The following is a 16,812-nucleotide window of genomic DNA, read 5'->3' on the forward strand; positions in this document are numbered from 1 at the left end:
CGTTTTGGACAAGAGTCCTTTACGGATGTCATCTTCAATCCTTGTCCCTAGTACGGTTAAGTCTTTGAAAGTTTTGATATTTTGGTATCTCAAATGATTGGCGTAGATGGGTTTGAGATTGTCCACAAACTTCTCCACAAGGGTAGCCTCATCCGGGCGTTCAACTAGTTGGGTACTAGTCTTCCTCCACCTACTTAGGAAGTCGGTGAATCCTTCTTTGTCATTTTGGGTAAGAACCTCTAGAGTGCGCATGTTTACTTGGATTTCGGCATTATCCGCATATTGTTTAGAAAACTTGATTGCAACATCTTCCCAAGTAGCGACCTTCTTATGATCTAAGGAGTAGAACCATTGTTTTGGAATAGTGTCAAGAGATGAAGGAAAGATCCTTAGGAACATCTCGGGTTTGATGCCTTTGATAGACATGTAATCCTTGAAGGCACGGATGTGGTTTAAAGGGTTCTCGTGCCCCTTGAATTTAGGGATATCCGTCATATTAAAGTTGGTTGGCAATTTGGAATTGACGGCCTCATACTTGCGATTGTTCTCCCTATAAATGTCATCCCCCTTAAGGTACATCTATTGCTCCTCTAAGTATTGGAGTCTCTTCTCAGCTACAGTCATCCCCATGAGAGGATTTTCATCCTTGGATTCATTATCAGAGTCACCTAGTACTTCACTTTCATGAGGAGGCAACCTTCCCTCTACGGCATAGATACGGCCCTCGATGAGCTCAAGGCGGTCATAGACTTGGTCTTGGGTAACTTGCATTTGGGCTAGTGCGGCTAGGATTCTATCATTACCATCTCGAATTTGGTGGAGGTTTGTTTCGCTGGATCCAGGCATCTTGAAAACTGGATAAGAGATCGGCGACGAATCAAAACACGATCGACCATTCCAACACACTTGCTAAAAGAAGAAATGTTTTGACTCGTGAAGTGGGTGTGTGCCACTTGTGTTGAGTGAGCTTTGAAGAACGACAAGGTTTTTGAAAATGTGTGTCCTAGTTAACTATAATGTAGTTGTAGGAGTAGACTCAAAGTGAGGTTTTGAAATGGGCTTGTGGCCCGAATTTTGACACGACAAACGGACAGAGTTTTGACCGGATTTTGCGCTAATTGAAGGCCTATTTCGAAATTTTGATTGAGAAAGGGTTTTGATTTTTTGAAAAATCGTCATGGTTTTGTTTAGAAATGGTGATCACGTAAGGTACAAACATTTATACAAGCATTATAACGGGATGCTGAGTGCATTTAAAAGGGTTTTGGTTTAAAGGGTGGGTTGCCATACCGAACCATCAAACCCGAAGTCTGTGGAGAGGCTCGTACCAAACAAGAGTAAGGCCGATTCCTAGTCCATTTCCTCAAGTAGTGAAGGCCCTTGATACAAACAAGAGTAAGCATCATGGTATGGATGACGTCAATCGCTATCCATCCTTAGGCCCAAATAAGAATTAGGACCGTTTAGACGGGACGATTGGTCGAATGGGTTGGGTTGGGCCTAGGAAGGCCGAATAAAACGGTCTAGGAAGACCGAGTTATGAAAACCGACAATTGTCTTGTACAAACTAATCCCTAACCTTGTTCAAGTTTCAACCTTGCTACACGTAAGTGTATTATCCCTAGCGGAGTCGCCAAACTGTGGACATGCGGGGGGTGCCCACGGGGGCGCTTGGGAGAGAAGAGAAACAAGCGTTTGCATTTTTGTTGGAGTCGCCACCAATTTTTATGGGAAATTGGAACCGTTCGAATACCTCGTGTCATGTCAAGACACAAAGTAAAGACATGAACACTAAGCAATCGTTACCCTTAGCATTCTATGTCTAGAATGACTCTCGTGGATGCCAATGAACACGGGTGTTCATGGAGATCTGGAGTAAGGGGTGAGGGTACGTATTAGGAAGCTCTTTTGATCGAACACCTAATCCCGCCCGCTTCGATAGCGGCCACTATTAATGATTAGGGAAGTTATTCGTACTCGATATATCGTCGGTTATATGCATGCAATGCAACATCCAAGTTTTAATCCTAACATGTGAGAATTAATACTAAGTCGGTGAACAATTAGTTAGCATACAATTGGGTCAAAGTAGGATTTAATGTTCAATTACATGTGAAAACATACAAATGACGCAATAAATATGATAAACACAATAAATATAATTGCAATAATGAAAATTACAATAATTACAACGGAATAGGCGATTTATGTCGAAAATACCTTTAAAACGGATAATTTGAGAAAACGAATAAAAGAATAAGAATTAATAAATTAAACAGAAGGTGATAATACGATTAATAGTCAATTAATACGTAAGCTAATAAACTAGGTCAAGCAACAACGGAGTTCAAGGACAGAATTCAACCCGGAACAGGCGCAGCAGAGCTGCGTCCCTTGGAATAGGCTGTAACACCCCCATACTCCAAGTGCCTTACCAGGACCACTCAGGTATAAGGATGCCACCATCTCGGTTACCCGAGGCATGATAATCATAAGACAATGAAGAAACATACTTAATTAAATAAGTTTAAGTGATTACATTACAAAACCAACTGTAAGCAAAATACAACTGTTCTCAAACTATAAACCAACTGAAAGGAACTGTCCTAACAAACACAGCGGAAGACTAAAGACTCTGATATGTGATGACTCCATCCCCAGCTAGATCCCACGCGTATCCAAGATATACCGCTAAGCAATCGCTCACCACCCCGAATGGATCACCACAGTTTTTAAAACATTTAAACGGGTCAGTACTAATCACACAACTTATATACATCAACAATAAGATAAACAGACAATTGAATGTCACACACAACACACACCACCAACCAATTCCCATCATCTCAATCGACCGTCCACCGGACCACCCCGCGATGGGGGACCGCAGCCGTTCCCACCTAAGCCCCGCTCATCATACCGAGCGATAACCCTGTCCCATTAATGTGCACATCCCCTTCCGTGGCGGGTTCCACGAAGGGCGAAACTAGGGCGTGAAGTCACTCCCGCAAGTGACCCCACTCAGCCGAGAACGCATCTCGAGAACCATAGACAACCAATCACAATCACAATCACAATCACAATCATCATATCAAACAACTAACTACAGCACATCACCAATATCCCATTATGGGACTAATACTGAGTAGGAAATCCTACCTGGAAAGCAACACAATCATCAGACGATCTAGCAGCTGTCTCAAAACTTCTCCTTTACAAATCCTTCTCCTATCACATAATCACATAATCACATAATCACAATCTAACCTTAACAAATCATAAAAACCCCCAATCCCAAAATTAGGGTTTAACCAAATCAAAGGAAAGACAATAAAAAGGGTACGTAGATCTTACCCTCGACGCAAGGAATCCAACGATATAAACAACGACAAGAAGCGACCGTCGAACTCCGGAATTGCTAAGAATGCGATTAGGAAGATGAACTTGTTGCTTTCTCTCTTAAACGGGGTTTTAGGTTTTGTAAAAGTGATTTAAAACAATGACGACGATACTTAAATACCTTAATCGCATAATTAACAAAACCCGAGAAAATTCCCCGTAAACCCGGACACTCGATCGAGTACCCAAGGTACTCGATCGAGTACCCCCCTACTCGATCGAGTGCCCTGACTACTCGATCGAGTACCCAACAGTCGAAACTATTTTATTTCGCAACTTACCCTTACTCGACAGAGTAAGGTCTACTCGATAGAGTACCCAAAGACTTATAAATACGGAGTATTACAGTCTTCCCTCCTTAAAAGAACTTCGTCCCCGAAGTTCAACCCATACATAAAAACAACCATACTGACTCGACCAAGACACAACAACTTAGCTAAGGACTCAAGAACTCGACCGAACATAGAACATGAACTCTTAACCCCCATTCTACCAACTATGTTTACTTCCACAACATGACTCACTATATCGTATCTACCACATATATATCTCTCACAACACCAACTCCATACATAATCAACTACCATCCTCTAATGCTGCTAGCTCCATAATATCATCAACTATCAAACCCAATACTAAGACACTCATAGACAACAAACGAAATGTTACATTCTACCACCCTTAAAAGGAACTTCGTCCTCGAAGTTTACTCAGACTCATAACATCATCCTCCAACTGTCAACACTATATAAAATATTCTCATACTCCGAAGCATCACACTACTACAAGCACGGCCATGGCCTGTTATAAGTATTATCCACAAAACAAATCCCTCCTTTACGCTACGCTAACACTCTACTTCCAATTATATTACCGCATGCACCACCATGAAACTCTCTTTTATTGCATCCTACTCCTCTTAAGACAAATGTTACGTCCTCGTAACTCACTAATACTAAATCCATAGCTATATTTCATTACCCTCTTTACCACTACATGTCAAAGATAACCGTTTATAAACTAAACACTCACTATTCTTATATCCAAGGCTCCCGTACATAAACATTTCTCATTCCTCAACTCATTCGGCATAGCACCTAACCTATACCATAAACTCGTAGCAAATCGCCATACCCACTCTTCATTATTACTGCCCAAACCAACATACCTCGCTATGTAAAGCACTTATCTTCCAGAAGCATAACTCCCGATCCACACTCGTTACGTATACTCACACTAGATCCTCAAGTTCTTTCCTTCATTACCGCAAAACTCATACACAACTTAACATGACACTAATTCCCAATACCCTACACTCACTGTCTCAACAAAAGATTATGAACCACCTGCATCTTTCGGGTCATTACCACACATGTTCTACGACTCACTTGCCATTACCATGTCTACTGAAACCTTAACTAGAACAAGATCATAATTATTGTAACAACCTCTCACAACCGTGTCCCATTAACAGAATGTCACTATACCATGACAACAACGAAAACATATACAACTCTCTTTATATTAAACTCTACCCTCCTTCTCAAACTGAAACTTGTAAGAAACATTAGCAAACAAATCAATAGTCTATTTGTCCAAAGTGAAACTCACAGGAAACAACAACAAATAAAACAACAATCTATGTATGACTGGTATGTATTTTCGAAACTCGAATCATAATCATCCCGCCTACTCCACCACAACCGTTGACGGCATCACAACACCGCCACCAATGACCACACCGTAGTGCGAAAATACCCGTATCACAAAGACTATGTACCGTGCCCGGATCACCACCCGAAGCACCACAACCACACCGATAGACATCACAATCGCATACAATTCCCATAAACACCGACTCAAAGATAACTTCTCGACAAGAAAAACTTACTCAAATCCACTTTATTAAGTCACCACGCAACATATTATATGGATACACAGATAAGCATCTCATGAACATCATTTCTACCATTTCATGGAATACACATGTGTTATTAATACACATAAAATTATAACTAGCCATGTCAATTAATCAAATTATTACCCTTTTGGATATCATTCAATTAAATTACCGTGTCCAACATATATTATTACAGAACATTCATAAAACAACTTTATAATTATCACACCATACCACTTCTTGTGAGGTCAGAACCTCACACAAACATTTACACATATCATAGACCCGTAATCACAACCAACTAGTCAATCCTGACCACGTAAGTTACCACTCGATAAAGGTTACTTGTCGCCCGAGTTTAACTCATATGCTCCTCATAACATATTCCCCCATTCGCACAACCATCACTTCCTGCCAAATATAACCATACCTTTACTATTCAACTATTAGCATCCGCCTCATCTAACCACATCTTATACCCTCTCACAATCATACACAACAATCAAGTCCCTACCAAATCAGCCTCTTTAGAATTGCTACCTTTCTAATATACCATCACTCTTAACCACTAGTGATAACACCACAATGCCACCACTGCTCGTATATCAAACCTCTCACACTCATATCAAAATAACATGGTTTTTCTCCTATTTTTGGTTAACATTCCAAATAACGAACAGCAAACCCATCCACAAAATTACCTCAACATTATTCCCAATACTATCTTATTTGTATTGTCATCCAACTCTCCACCAAATATCTCGTATCGTGCTAATACTCCACCAACTTCTTACTCCCTTAATTCCTCGAAACTCATTATCAATCATGTTGTCTTGAAGCTCCTATATAACCTTGACTAACATCCTCGTGATACTATCACACATTTCGATGATTCCTTACCTTTATATCACATAACTCCGGTGAACATTTTCCTCAGCTTACTTTTATCCTTCTTTTCTCTTTACACTCAATAATACCAATTTAATAGCTCAACTCCTTATTACTTCTATCTAACCCTTTAGTGCACCAATTACCTTCTCATCGCTCCAAAACTCAAATCCCATTATTTTATATCGATATTATCTCCCTCTTTCTTACCACAAATATTCTCTTATTATGTCATCAATCACCCTTGCCACTAATCCATCCATAGAATCAACGTTCTTGTTCAACAATTGCATCTCCTTCTTACATCTCTAGAAATCAAAATTCCTTTCATACCGCTAATTGCCCAAGGAAAACCCACAATAGTTTCATCTCTTAAAAAGCCAAATCTCCACCCCGCGACATGTCTCCACAAAGTTCACTATATACCACTCTTCTCAACCCCTTTAAAACGAACTTTCATTATGTATATTCTTAACCCACACGGCTCTTAACTACCTCCCTCCATAATTCTTTACACATCTCAAGTTGTCACTATCCATATCCTTACTCTCAATCCTTTCATTCTCACGTTCCTTAGACTCACATCATCCATTGCCCACATTCACTTACTTTTACGTTACTCCACACACACTCATATCACTCATCTCATTTCATCTCAGAAAACATGCTCTATGTCTCAATTAAGCCATAACAATCTTCCTTTTCTTTTTGCACTATCTATTACAACCACGTATAACTCATGTCCTCCCACCGAACTCATACTCACCACAGGTGTCACTCACTACACCACAAGATTGGGTAACTTACGCGTCAAGACCAACATACATGTAAAACAATGCATAAAGAAGCAAAATAATAACTTTGAATTAAACATAATATGCAACGAAGTCAAAAGATAAGCATATGACCCAAAACAAGGGTCACTAGATCGAGTACAGGCCACTCGATCGAGTAAGGGACTTACTCGATCGAGTAGGTCAAGATCAGAAGCACGTAAAACAAATCACCAGGGCTACTCGATCGAGTAACTAACGTACTCGATCGAGTGCCCCCTTACTCGATCGAGTACCGAGGATACTCGATCGAGTACCCCAATTCTCAGCACTGTCCAGTTTTCGTAAAACAGTCATAACTCACTCATTTCTTGGTCGTTTTGGGCGTGTGACCTATCGTTAGAATCGTAAAAGGACAAGCTATCACCTCCAATTGGAATCACATCAAAATCATTTATGAATCTCAAGTTATAACAGTTTAAAGACAACCTCTTTATAATCGAAAAACACAACTACTTGATTTTACTTCCAAACAACTTAAACAACAACCAAGCAAACAAAACCAGTCCAAAACTCATAAAACCAGTATTCATAATCATATGTTACTATTTTCAAAAGCCAAACAACAACATTCATCATGCACATAACTTATCTAACTTGCCAATTATGACTTACCCACATGTTTTTATTCTATCACTTTTCGTAAACAAAATCACAAATACATGACATCAAGTCCCCTATTCACATGTTACTACCACGATGATTCATCTTTTCCACTAATTCATCCATCATACCACATATTTATCCACCATATTCGTTCAACATATTCACTCAAAGACATGTTCAATTCACACTCCCAACCTTTCGTACTTTTACTCAACACGACAACAACAACATGTAGACTTACACATCGCTTTATATATATATAGACAAAACACTTTTCCCTTACATAACTATAACATGCCAAATTACATGTATCAATCATTATACTTTCATGCTTTACAATCCACCAACATATAATTCACGTCATCATCATCAATTCATGCAACATACTACTACATAGATACACACAAAGACACAATATGCACATAACGATCCCGACACTTATCCCATGGTGACCGGTTCAAAATTGTAGGGCGAGTTCGCGACTTTAGGACGTCTCCCAAGTCTTTGCATTAGCTCCTACAACCTTTACCCCGGGTTCATTTTAATTGACTCCCTATGTTCATTAAGTTCATTGGTTACAGGTTTCAGGATCGTCGCTCTGATACCATTTGTAACACCCCCATACTCCAAGTGCCTTACCAGGACCACTCAGGTATAAGGATGCCACCATCTCGGTTACCCGAGGCATGATAATCATAAGACAATGAAGAAACATACTTAATTAAATAAGTTTAAGTGATTACATTACAAAACCAACTGTAAGCAAAATACAACTGTTCTCAAACTATAAACCAACTGAAAGGAACTGTCCTAACAAACACAGCGGAAGACTAAAGACTCTGATATGTGATGACTCCATCCCCAGCTAGATCCCACGCGTATCCAAGATATACCGCTAAGCAATCGCTCACCACCCCGAATGGATCACCACAGTTTTTAAAACATTTAAACGGGGTCAGTACTAATCACACAACTCAATATACATCAACAATAAGATAAACAGACAGCTGAACTGTCACACACACACACACACACACCACCAACCAATTCCCATCATCTCAATATCGATCGTCCACTTTGGACTACGCCGATGGGGGACCGGCCGTTCCCACCTAAGCCCCGCTCATCATACCGAGCGATAACCCCTGTCCCATTAATGTGCACATCCCCTTCCGTGGCGGGTTCCACGAAGGGCGAAACTAGGGCGTGAAGTCACTCCCGCAAGTGACCCCACTCAGCCGAGAACGCATCTCGAGAGCCATAGACAACCAATCACAATCACAATCACAATCACAATCATCATATCAAACAACTAACTACAGCACATCACCAATATCCCATTATGGGACTAATACTGAGTAGGAAATCCTACCTGGAAAGCAACACAATCATCAGACGATCTAGCAGCTGTCTCAAAACTTCTCCTTTACAAATCCTTCTCCTATCACATAATCACATAATCACATAATCACATAATCACAATCTAACCTTAACAAATCATAAAAACCCCCAATCCCAAAATTAGGGTTTAACCAAATCAAAGGAAAGACAATAAAAAGTTTTCGTAGATCTTACCCTCGACGCAAGGAATCCAACGATATAAACAACGACAAGAACTGACCGTCTGAACTCCGGGAATTGCTAAGAATGCGATTAGGAAGATGAACTTGTTGCTTTCTCTCTTAAACAGGGTTTTAGGTTTTGTAAAAGTGATTTAAAACAATGACGACGATACTTAAATACCTTAATCGCATAATTAACAAAACCCGAGAAAATTCCCCGTAAAACCGACACTCGATCGAGTGCCCCAACTACTCGATCGAGTTACCCAACAGGTCAGAAACTATTTTATTTCGCAACTTACCCTTACTCGACAGAGTAAGGTCTACTCGATAGAGTACCCAAAGACTTATAAATACGGAGTATTACAGTCTTCCCTCCTTAAAAGAACTTCGTCCCCGAAGTTCAACCCATACATAAAAACAACCATACTGACTCGACCAAGACACAACAACTTAGCTAAGGACTCAAGAACTCGACCGAACATAGAACATCAACTCTTAACCCCCATTCTACCAACTATGTTTACTTCCACAACATGACTCACTATATCGTATCTACCACATATATATCTCTCACAACACCAACTCCATACATAATCAACTACAATCCTCTAATGCTGCTAGCTCCATAATATCATCAACTATCAAACCCAATACTAAGACACTCATAGACAACAAACGGAATGTTACATAGGCGCAGCAGTTGCTGCGTCTGTTCCTGACCTGAATTCTGGCTGTGAAGCTGGAATTGCGAATTGTTAATACTCATTGGTAAATTTATTGATTGATTAAATTATTTACTCGGATGGAAGTGATTATCAGGTTATTTACATGTGATTGATGAGTCATAAAACAATAAACATGGATGAGACGGAATATTACTAATTAATATAAGATTAATGAGAATTATTAACAAGTTAACAAACTAAATAAATTAATTAGGTTAAATACAACGGATTAATGACGAATATATGATAGATATGACAAATAACAGGTGTAAATATGTCAATGATGAATTCCAGAAACTCAATATTGATGAATTGAATCTCTAAAACCCGAATTGAGTTTAATGACGAAAACCCGCAAATATTGATTACTTGGGATTTAAGTCGAATTTATAATGGATAAAACATGTTAATGATGATAAATAAATATACATATGAAATTATTAAACTATTGTATCAAGGAATTAACGAGAAACAAACGAAATCAAACAAAAGACGAACGAATTACAGAGGACGAAGGAAGAAGAAAGGAAGCAGGAACTGCGGCAGCCTCACGAAGAGGCGCAGCAGAGCAGGCGCTCCTTCAAGAGGCGCGGCGATTCTTTGCGTCCTTTCTCGACGTCCGATCATCTCTCGGGAATCCGTAAAAAAGGGTTTTAAAGCATGGTTTTAGAAATCGGTTTTAATGATATTTTCGACATAAACCTTACAATTGATGATTACAAAAAGGTAAATACAATAAATAAATAAGGATTATACACCCTCAGACTTACATGTTGACGAAACGAGTTGGACTAAGATATCGATTAGTGATGCTCGACGCGAATGTAAAGAAAGTGCCCTCGTAAGAGGAAAACGATTAGATTAATTAAGTTGATTGATGTGGAGTTGGTCAAATTGGTCGGTCATGCAAACGAGGCTGGTACTCAGAAGGATCCGAGCTTACATGGTCGAATGTTCAAGCACGTAGACGCCAAAAAGTAAGAACAAAGGTCTAGAATGCAAAGGGAGAAGAGAAGGGCGGACACTCGCGTGAGAAATATGAGGAGCGAAGGCTCCTATTTATACTAATCACGTGAAGGAATTAGGGTTTCGGAGACTCTTTGGAAGTGAATCTCGAAAAGATATGAAAAAGATACGAAAAATACGCAGAAAAGGACCTGCAAAGTCTCCTATTTATACTAATCACGTGAAGGAATTAGTCTTTTTAAGGGCACAAATATTAATTTCTAGTAACCAAATTAATATTTGCATTAAGAAGGATTTCCTTGGTACAATCCTTGAGGAGTAGATCTTGCAATTAGATCTAGGGTTTTTGGGGCACTTGGATTATTCATAAGAAGACTAACTTAGTAGGAGACTAAATTAGTATAAACCATTTTCGGCCTCCTTGTAAGAATGACTAAATTCTTCCCTTTTATTCTAATTGTTATGCATGCATAAGTTCCTTTAAGTTTTATGACTAAACTTATAAACACTTAGATATTAGAGGGGTATAATAAGAGATATACGAATCTTTCAATTGGTATCAGAGCAAGAGTTGTTGCATGCATAATCGGTTTTGTTTTTCCGAGTTAATATGTTAACATATAAAACTTAAAATTTGTGATTTATGAAGATAAGTGCCACGAAAATTTTGCATGTTAAACCTTCTGGTCCTAAATTGATTTTAGGTTATTTTGATGATTTATGGTAATTTATTGCTCTTTAAATTGATTATTTGCATTTTTATTACATTTTATTGAGTAAAATGATAATTAAAATGCTAAAAATAGTTAGACTATGATTCTGACCTTGAACTTTTTACACGACCTCACATGCTTTTTTTAACAAATTGTATGTAAAATTTCATATAAAATGGTTTTATATAGCATGATTTATGATTTTTACATTTTAAAAGTCGATTAAATAGAGTTATTTATGTTAAAAATGGTTAGACTTTGTTACTGCCCATGAAAATTTAGTATGTTGTTACTGCAATATTTAAACACTGTATGTAAAATTTTAGATCAAATGGTTTAATTTTGCATGATTTATGATTTTTAGATGTAAAAATCGAGTAAATAGTGACTAATTTTGGCAAAAATATGTAAAATAAATTTTATGGCATGGAAATTTTTTCTAATGTTGTATATATGATATGAACATCATATCTAAAGTTGCATGTTAAATTTTCGTATGATTTTAATGGTTATTAATTTTTATGGGATATAAATTGATAAATAGCAACTTTAATAGTCAAGAATATAAAAATTCGATTTTGGCTTAAAATTTGTCATTTCCAGGTTCTAGAAACTTGTTAAGAATATTCAAAATTTTAATTTTGATTTATTGCATAATTTTATGTTTAATTTGGAATTAATAGGTTAAAATTATGTTTTATGCGATTTATTTGTGAAATAAATTAATATAATCTAAAGGCATTTTTTTTATTTAGAATTTTGGGATGTTGGGAATTTTCCAGAATTTACAAAATTATGATTTTGAATTTTTCGAATTTTTATTACTTTTTGGGAATTATTTCCTTATTATTATGTATAATAGTGATTAAAGAGCAATTATATAATATCAAGTTCAGTTATTGTCAAATGTTTAGTGAAGACTAAATTTTGGGTCCTAAGAGGTTGGGGTAATTAACTTGGACATAGATGTGGTTTATGTAATATTTTGTGATTTTAATAGGTTTTTTTGGTGAAAGGTTAGAAATTCTCATTAAGCTCATAACAAACTATTACAAACACTACAATTCATAAAACAAGGATAAATCAATCATATTTAATTGATTTTATCCAAGTTTCATCACTAACTCTTTTAGTACATTTGAGCCAATACATAGTACGTAAATTGAGTATGCTACTAATATGCTGAATGACTGCATCAGGATGCATAATACAACCATTGAATCTTGCACAATTCCGCTGAATCCATATATTATAGTAAACAGCTTGGATCCAAGCTATAGTAACCCATTTCTTCACCTTAGCCCAAGATTTGGAGGAGATCCATCCAAGAAGGTTAACAGCAGGCAGAGAGATCTTCAATTTGCTGCTCAGTAATTGCATCAGTCTGCGTGTATACACACATTGACTGAACAAGTGGACATGAGTCTCAGTAGCAGCACTACATAGACAACAGTCTGCATCAGGAGAGACTCTAAGTTGGAAGAGCCTATCCTTGAGCAGCAAAGCTTCACGAGTTATCAACCAATTAATAAACATGTGCTTGGGAACAGACCAGGAGTTCCATACAGTATGCTCCTAACTGACCACAGGCTGCTTCTTCCTGATCCAATTATATCCACTAGCAGGTGTATAGTCATGAGAACCAGGCAACCATTGACCAGAGGGGGAGAAAGCCAGTTCAAACTTCTGCCTAACTCTGTAAATGGTTTTTCAGCTCCAAGGAGTATCAGTTTTTGGAGTATAAACATGCCAGTGAACTCCTTTCATATACACATGGTGAACCCACTGAACCCACAGGCTATCAGGCTTTGTATAGATCCACCAAGATAACTTGCAAATAGCAGCAAGATTCCATGCATAACTATTCCTAATCCCTAATCCACCTTCACATTTAGGGACACAAACTTTCTCCCATCCAACCAAGGGAACTCTCATATATTCAGTAGAACCATCCCATAGATAGTTCCTACATAGAGCATCAATTTTCTTCAAGACCCCCTTGGGAATAATAAAGATTGTTGCCCAATAAGTATAATAGGTTAATAGGTTAATTGTCACAATAATCCATAAAACCGGACCATGTATACGATACTAGTTTAAATAGGGCGATTTGGCACATAACATGGCATGTTTCATACATATATTAATGCTGCATTTTTAGTATGATTATCATATTTTATTTTATGTAATTTTGGATTGTGTAATTTGTACTTAGTATGGCCTTAGTTTTAATTGGTATTTCCCGAAATGAATGGCGATATCCATTCGGTTGTAATTAATGTGATCTCGTATCACTTATATTTTATTTAGTTTTGTTTTTATTTTATATTATATAAAGTAGAAAACCTGTGTAATTTATTTATTCCGGGGTTCCTTGAAGACGGTGCCATTCAAGAAGGCGGTCCAACAAAGACAGTGTTGCCTTGGAGTGCGTGCCAAATGAAGTTCAAGGGACCAAAGGAGTTGGTTTCCGAATATGTAAATAGTTTATTTGATTTACTATTTTAGGAAGGCCATACTAGGATTTTATCTTTATGCGTTGCATTTGTTTTATATGTTTGCATGCATAGCCAAATCGACATAACTACACATGCATATCTTTTTATCGAGTCATCGACCGTGTCAATTAAAATTATCGTAGTTCATCGCTTTAGTTCACTTAAAACGTGATAGATAATAAATTGACAAGACCTCTCACTAAATAATAATTGAGAATTAGCCTTACCAAATAGTAGAAACCATGAATCCCAATTTCATAAGGAAGTAGGCTCGGCTCACCGGGGTGCTAAACTTGTTACGTTGGGTAAGTGGGTAGTAAAATGTTATTACATCGAAATTTGGATTGAGCTCAATGGAAGTATTCGTGACCGTAGTCGTATGTGTTCTGGGCTAAAGATAAAGATTAGAGTAATTTTATCGACCGAGAGTTCTAGAAGTAGAATCGATTAAAGTGTTAATCCACCGAGTTATATTGATAAGGGATGAATCGGCTCACCGTGCCCGAGTTAATATGAATTTGGATCTCGGGATCATTTATAATAGTTGGGTGGAGGTCATTATATAAATGCTTAAAACTTGTGTAAAATGTTTACAAGTATTATTATAACAATAGATGTTTATTAATTCCTTCACTTTTATTTTTCTAGTCATATTTGTTTTCTCAATTGCAATGGCAACTCCAAATTCAAACGTAACCACTAGCTCGAACACTCTCACCAATGTTTCATGGCTCCGATCCTTCTTGGATCGCTGTAAATTAGAAAAGAATGGGTAAAATTTCGCCGATTGGGACGCACAACTTCGCTTGGCCGCGGAGGGTGACGATAAGATTCGTTACCTTACCGAGGCCTCTCCCGCCGCACCTACCGCTAGGTCTACTCCCGCCTCTAGGCAAGCCTATGAGACCTACCAAAAGGAGCAGGCCGCGATCAAAAATGTGTTGATCTTCTCAATGGAGGTCGAACTCCAAAGGAGTGTTATAAAGATTAGCACCGCCTATGAGATCTATACGAAGCTTGTGACCATGTTTTCACAAGCTCCGAGGATCATTCAATATGAAGCGGCATCCGCATTCTTCGATCTCAACATTAAGGAGGGCCAAAAAGTTATCCCACATGTGCTCAAGTTGATGGAGCATGTTGAGACCTTGAAAATGAAAAAGGTAGAGATTCCCGAGGAACTTATCATTGATCAAATTCTTCATTCCTTGAACAAGGTTAAAGCATTTGTCCAATTCAGGGTGAATTTTAATATGCAAAACTTGAATGTATCCCTCGATGAATTGCACAAAATGCTTGTGCAAGCCGAGAGGGACATGGGGCTAAATGCTAGCACCACCAAGGATGTGCTCAACCTTAATCAAAAGAGCAAAGGGAATTTCAAGAAAGGTGGTCACAAGGGAAAGAAGCAAACTCCCTACAAGAACAAAGGAAAAGCTTGTGAAGCTAGCTCCTCTAAGCCGAAGAAGGGTGCCCCGTCCGGGGACAAATGCCACTATTGTATTGGTGCTGGGCATTGGAAGAGAAATTGTCCTAAGTACCTTGGCGATATCAAAGCTGGAAAAGTTATTCCAGTAGGTAAATTACTATCCCTACCTTTTATGTTTCAAATCTCAACTTTGGTATTTTGATACAAGTTGTGATATTTACCCTTTTTATTGTAAATAGGGCATCCTAGCAAGGATAAGGGCAAAGAAAAGCAAGCCTAGAAGATCTTGAGGGAAGCTAGATGTAGCTGCCCATGGTGCTAGATTAGTGGATGCTTGGCTTTATTTTGTTTTGTCTTTAATTTCATGTTGATTTTTTAGAACTATTTTGATTTCCTCGTTTGACTTGGAAATTTGTTTCTTTCCTTAAACAATGGTTGTATTTTGCATATTGGTGACTTGGTTTGCAACCCAAGACACTTATTTTATCGTATCGTTTGTTCTAAAATTTGTCATCATTCACTACTTGCTTCGACAAACATTAAGATTTTATCAACTTAAATTGATCTAATAGACAATTATAATGATTGAGTCATTATATGTCCATGAGCTATAAATTCGATTCTCCTCATGCCATTGTGACTAAAGTCACAATTTACTTATGTAAGATCAATTATGAAGTTATGATTGAGTTGTTGAACTCACACAAGGGAACGTTGCCAACCTTATTTGATACACCTATCAAAATTAAATCGCCTAGTCTAAACTATCCTTTTATTATATCTCGAATAAATCACGATTAAGTTGATATGTACTACGTTTTTCCTCCTTCTCCGTCACTATTAAGTTGTTTTGTGGCTCAAAAGCTATCTTTGGAGAAAAAGAGCATTTTTCCTAAAGATAGAGTGGGAGTGAATTTAGCCACAAACTCTTCATGTAGAGGAGACCAAAATAAGATGTTCTTAATGGAACTACATGGGGACACCAAAAGAAGATGTTCTTGAGGAAGCTACGTGAGGAGACCAAAAGAGGATGTTCTTGAGGGGACCACGTGAGGAGACCGAAAGAAGATGTTCTTGGACTGTAAGATTTTGATCTATGAAGGGTTATAACTAGAGATTTAAAAATTCGACATTTTACTTAAGAGCCTTATGAAACTAAAATGGTATCTATTAAAGTAAATGGATTTATTTGGGATTTTTGAGACCAATCTAAGGTAAATTGACATTTATGATTGAATGTTGTATAGAGTGGCATGTCGATGTCTACGAAAGCTAAGTTAATTGTTAACT

This window comes from Silene latifolia, chromosome 3 (assembly GCF_048544455.1).
Source record: "Silene latifolia isolate original U9 population chromosome 3, ASM4854445v1, whole genome shotgun sequence".
Classification (NCBI taxonomy): domain Eukaryota; kingdom Viridiplantae; phylum Streptophyta; class Magnoliopsida; order Caryophyllales; family Caryophyllaceae; genus Silene; species Silene latifolia.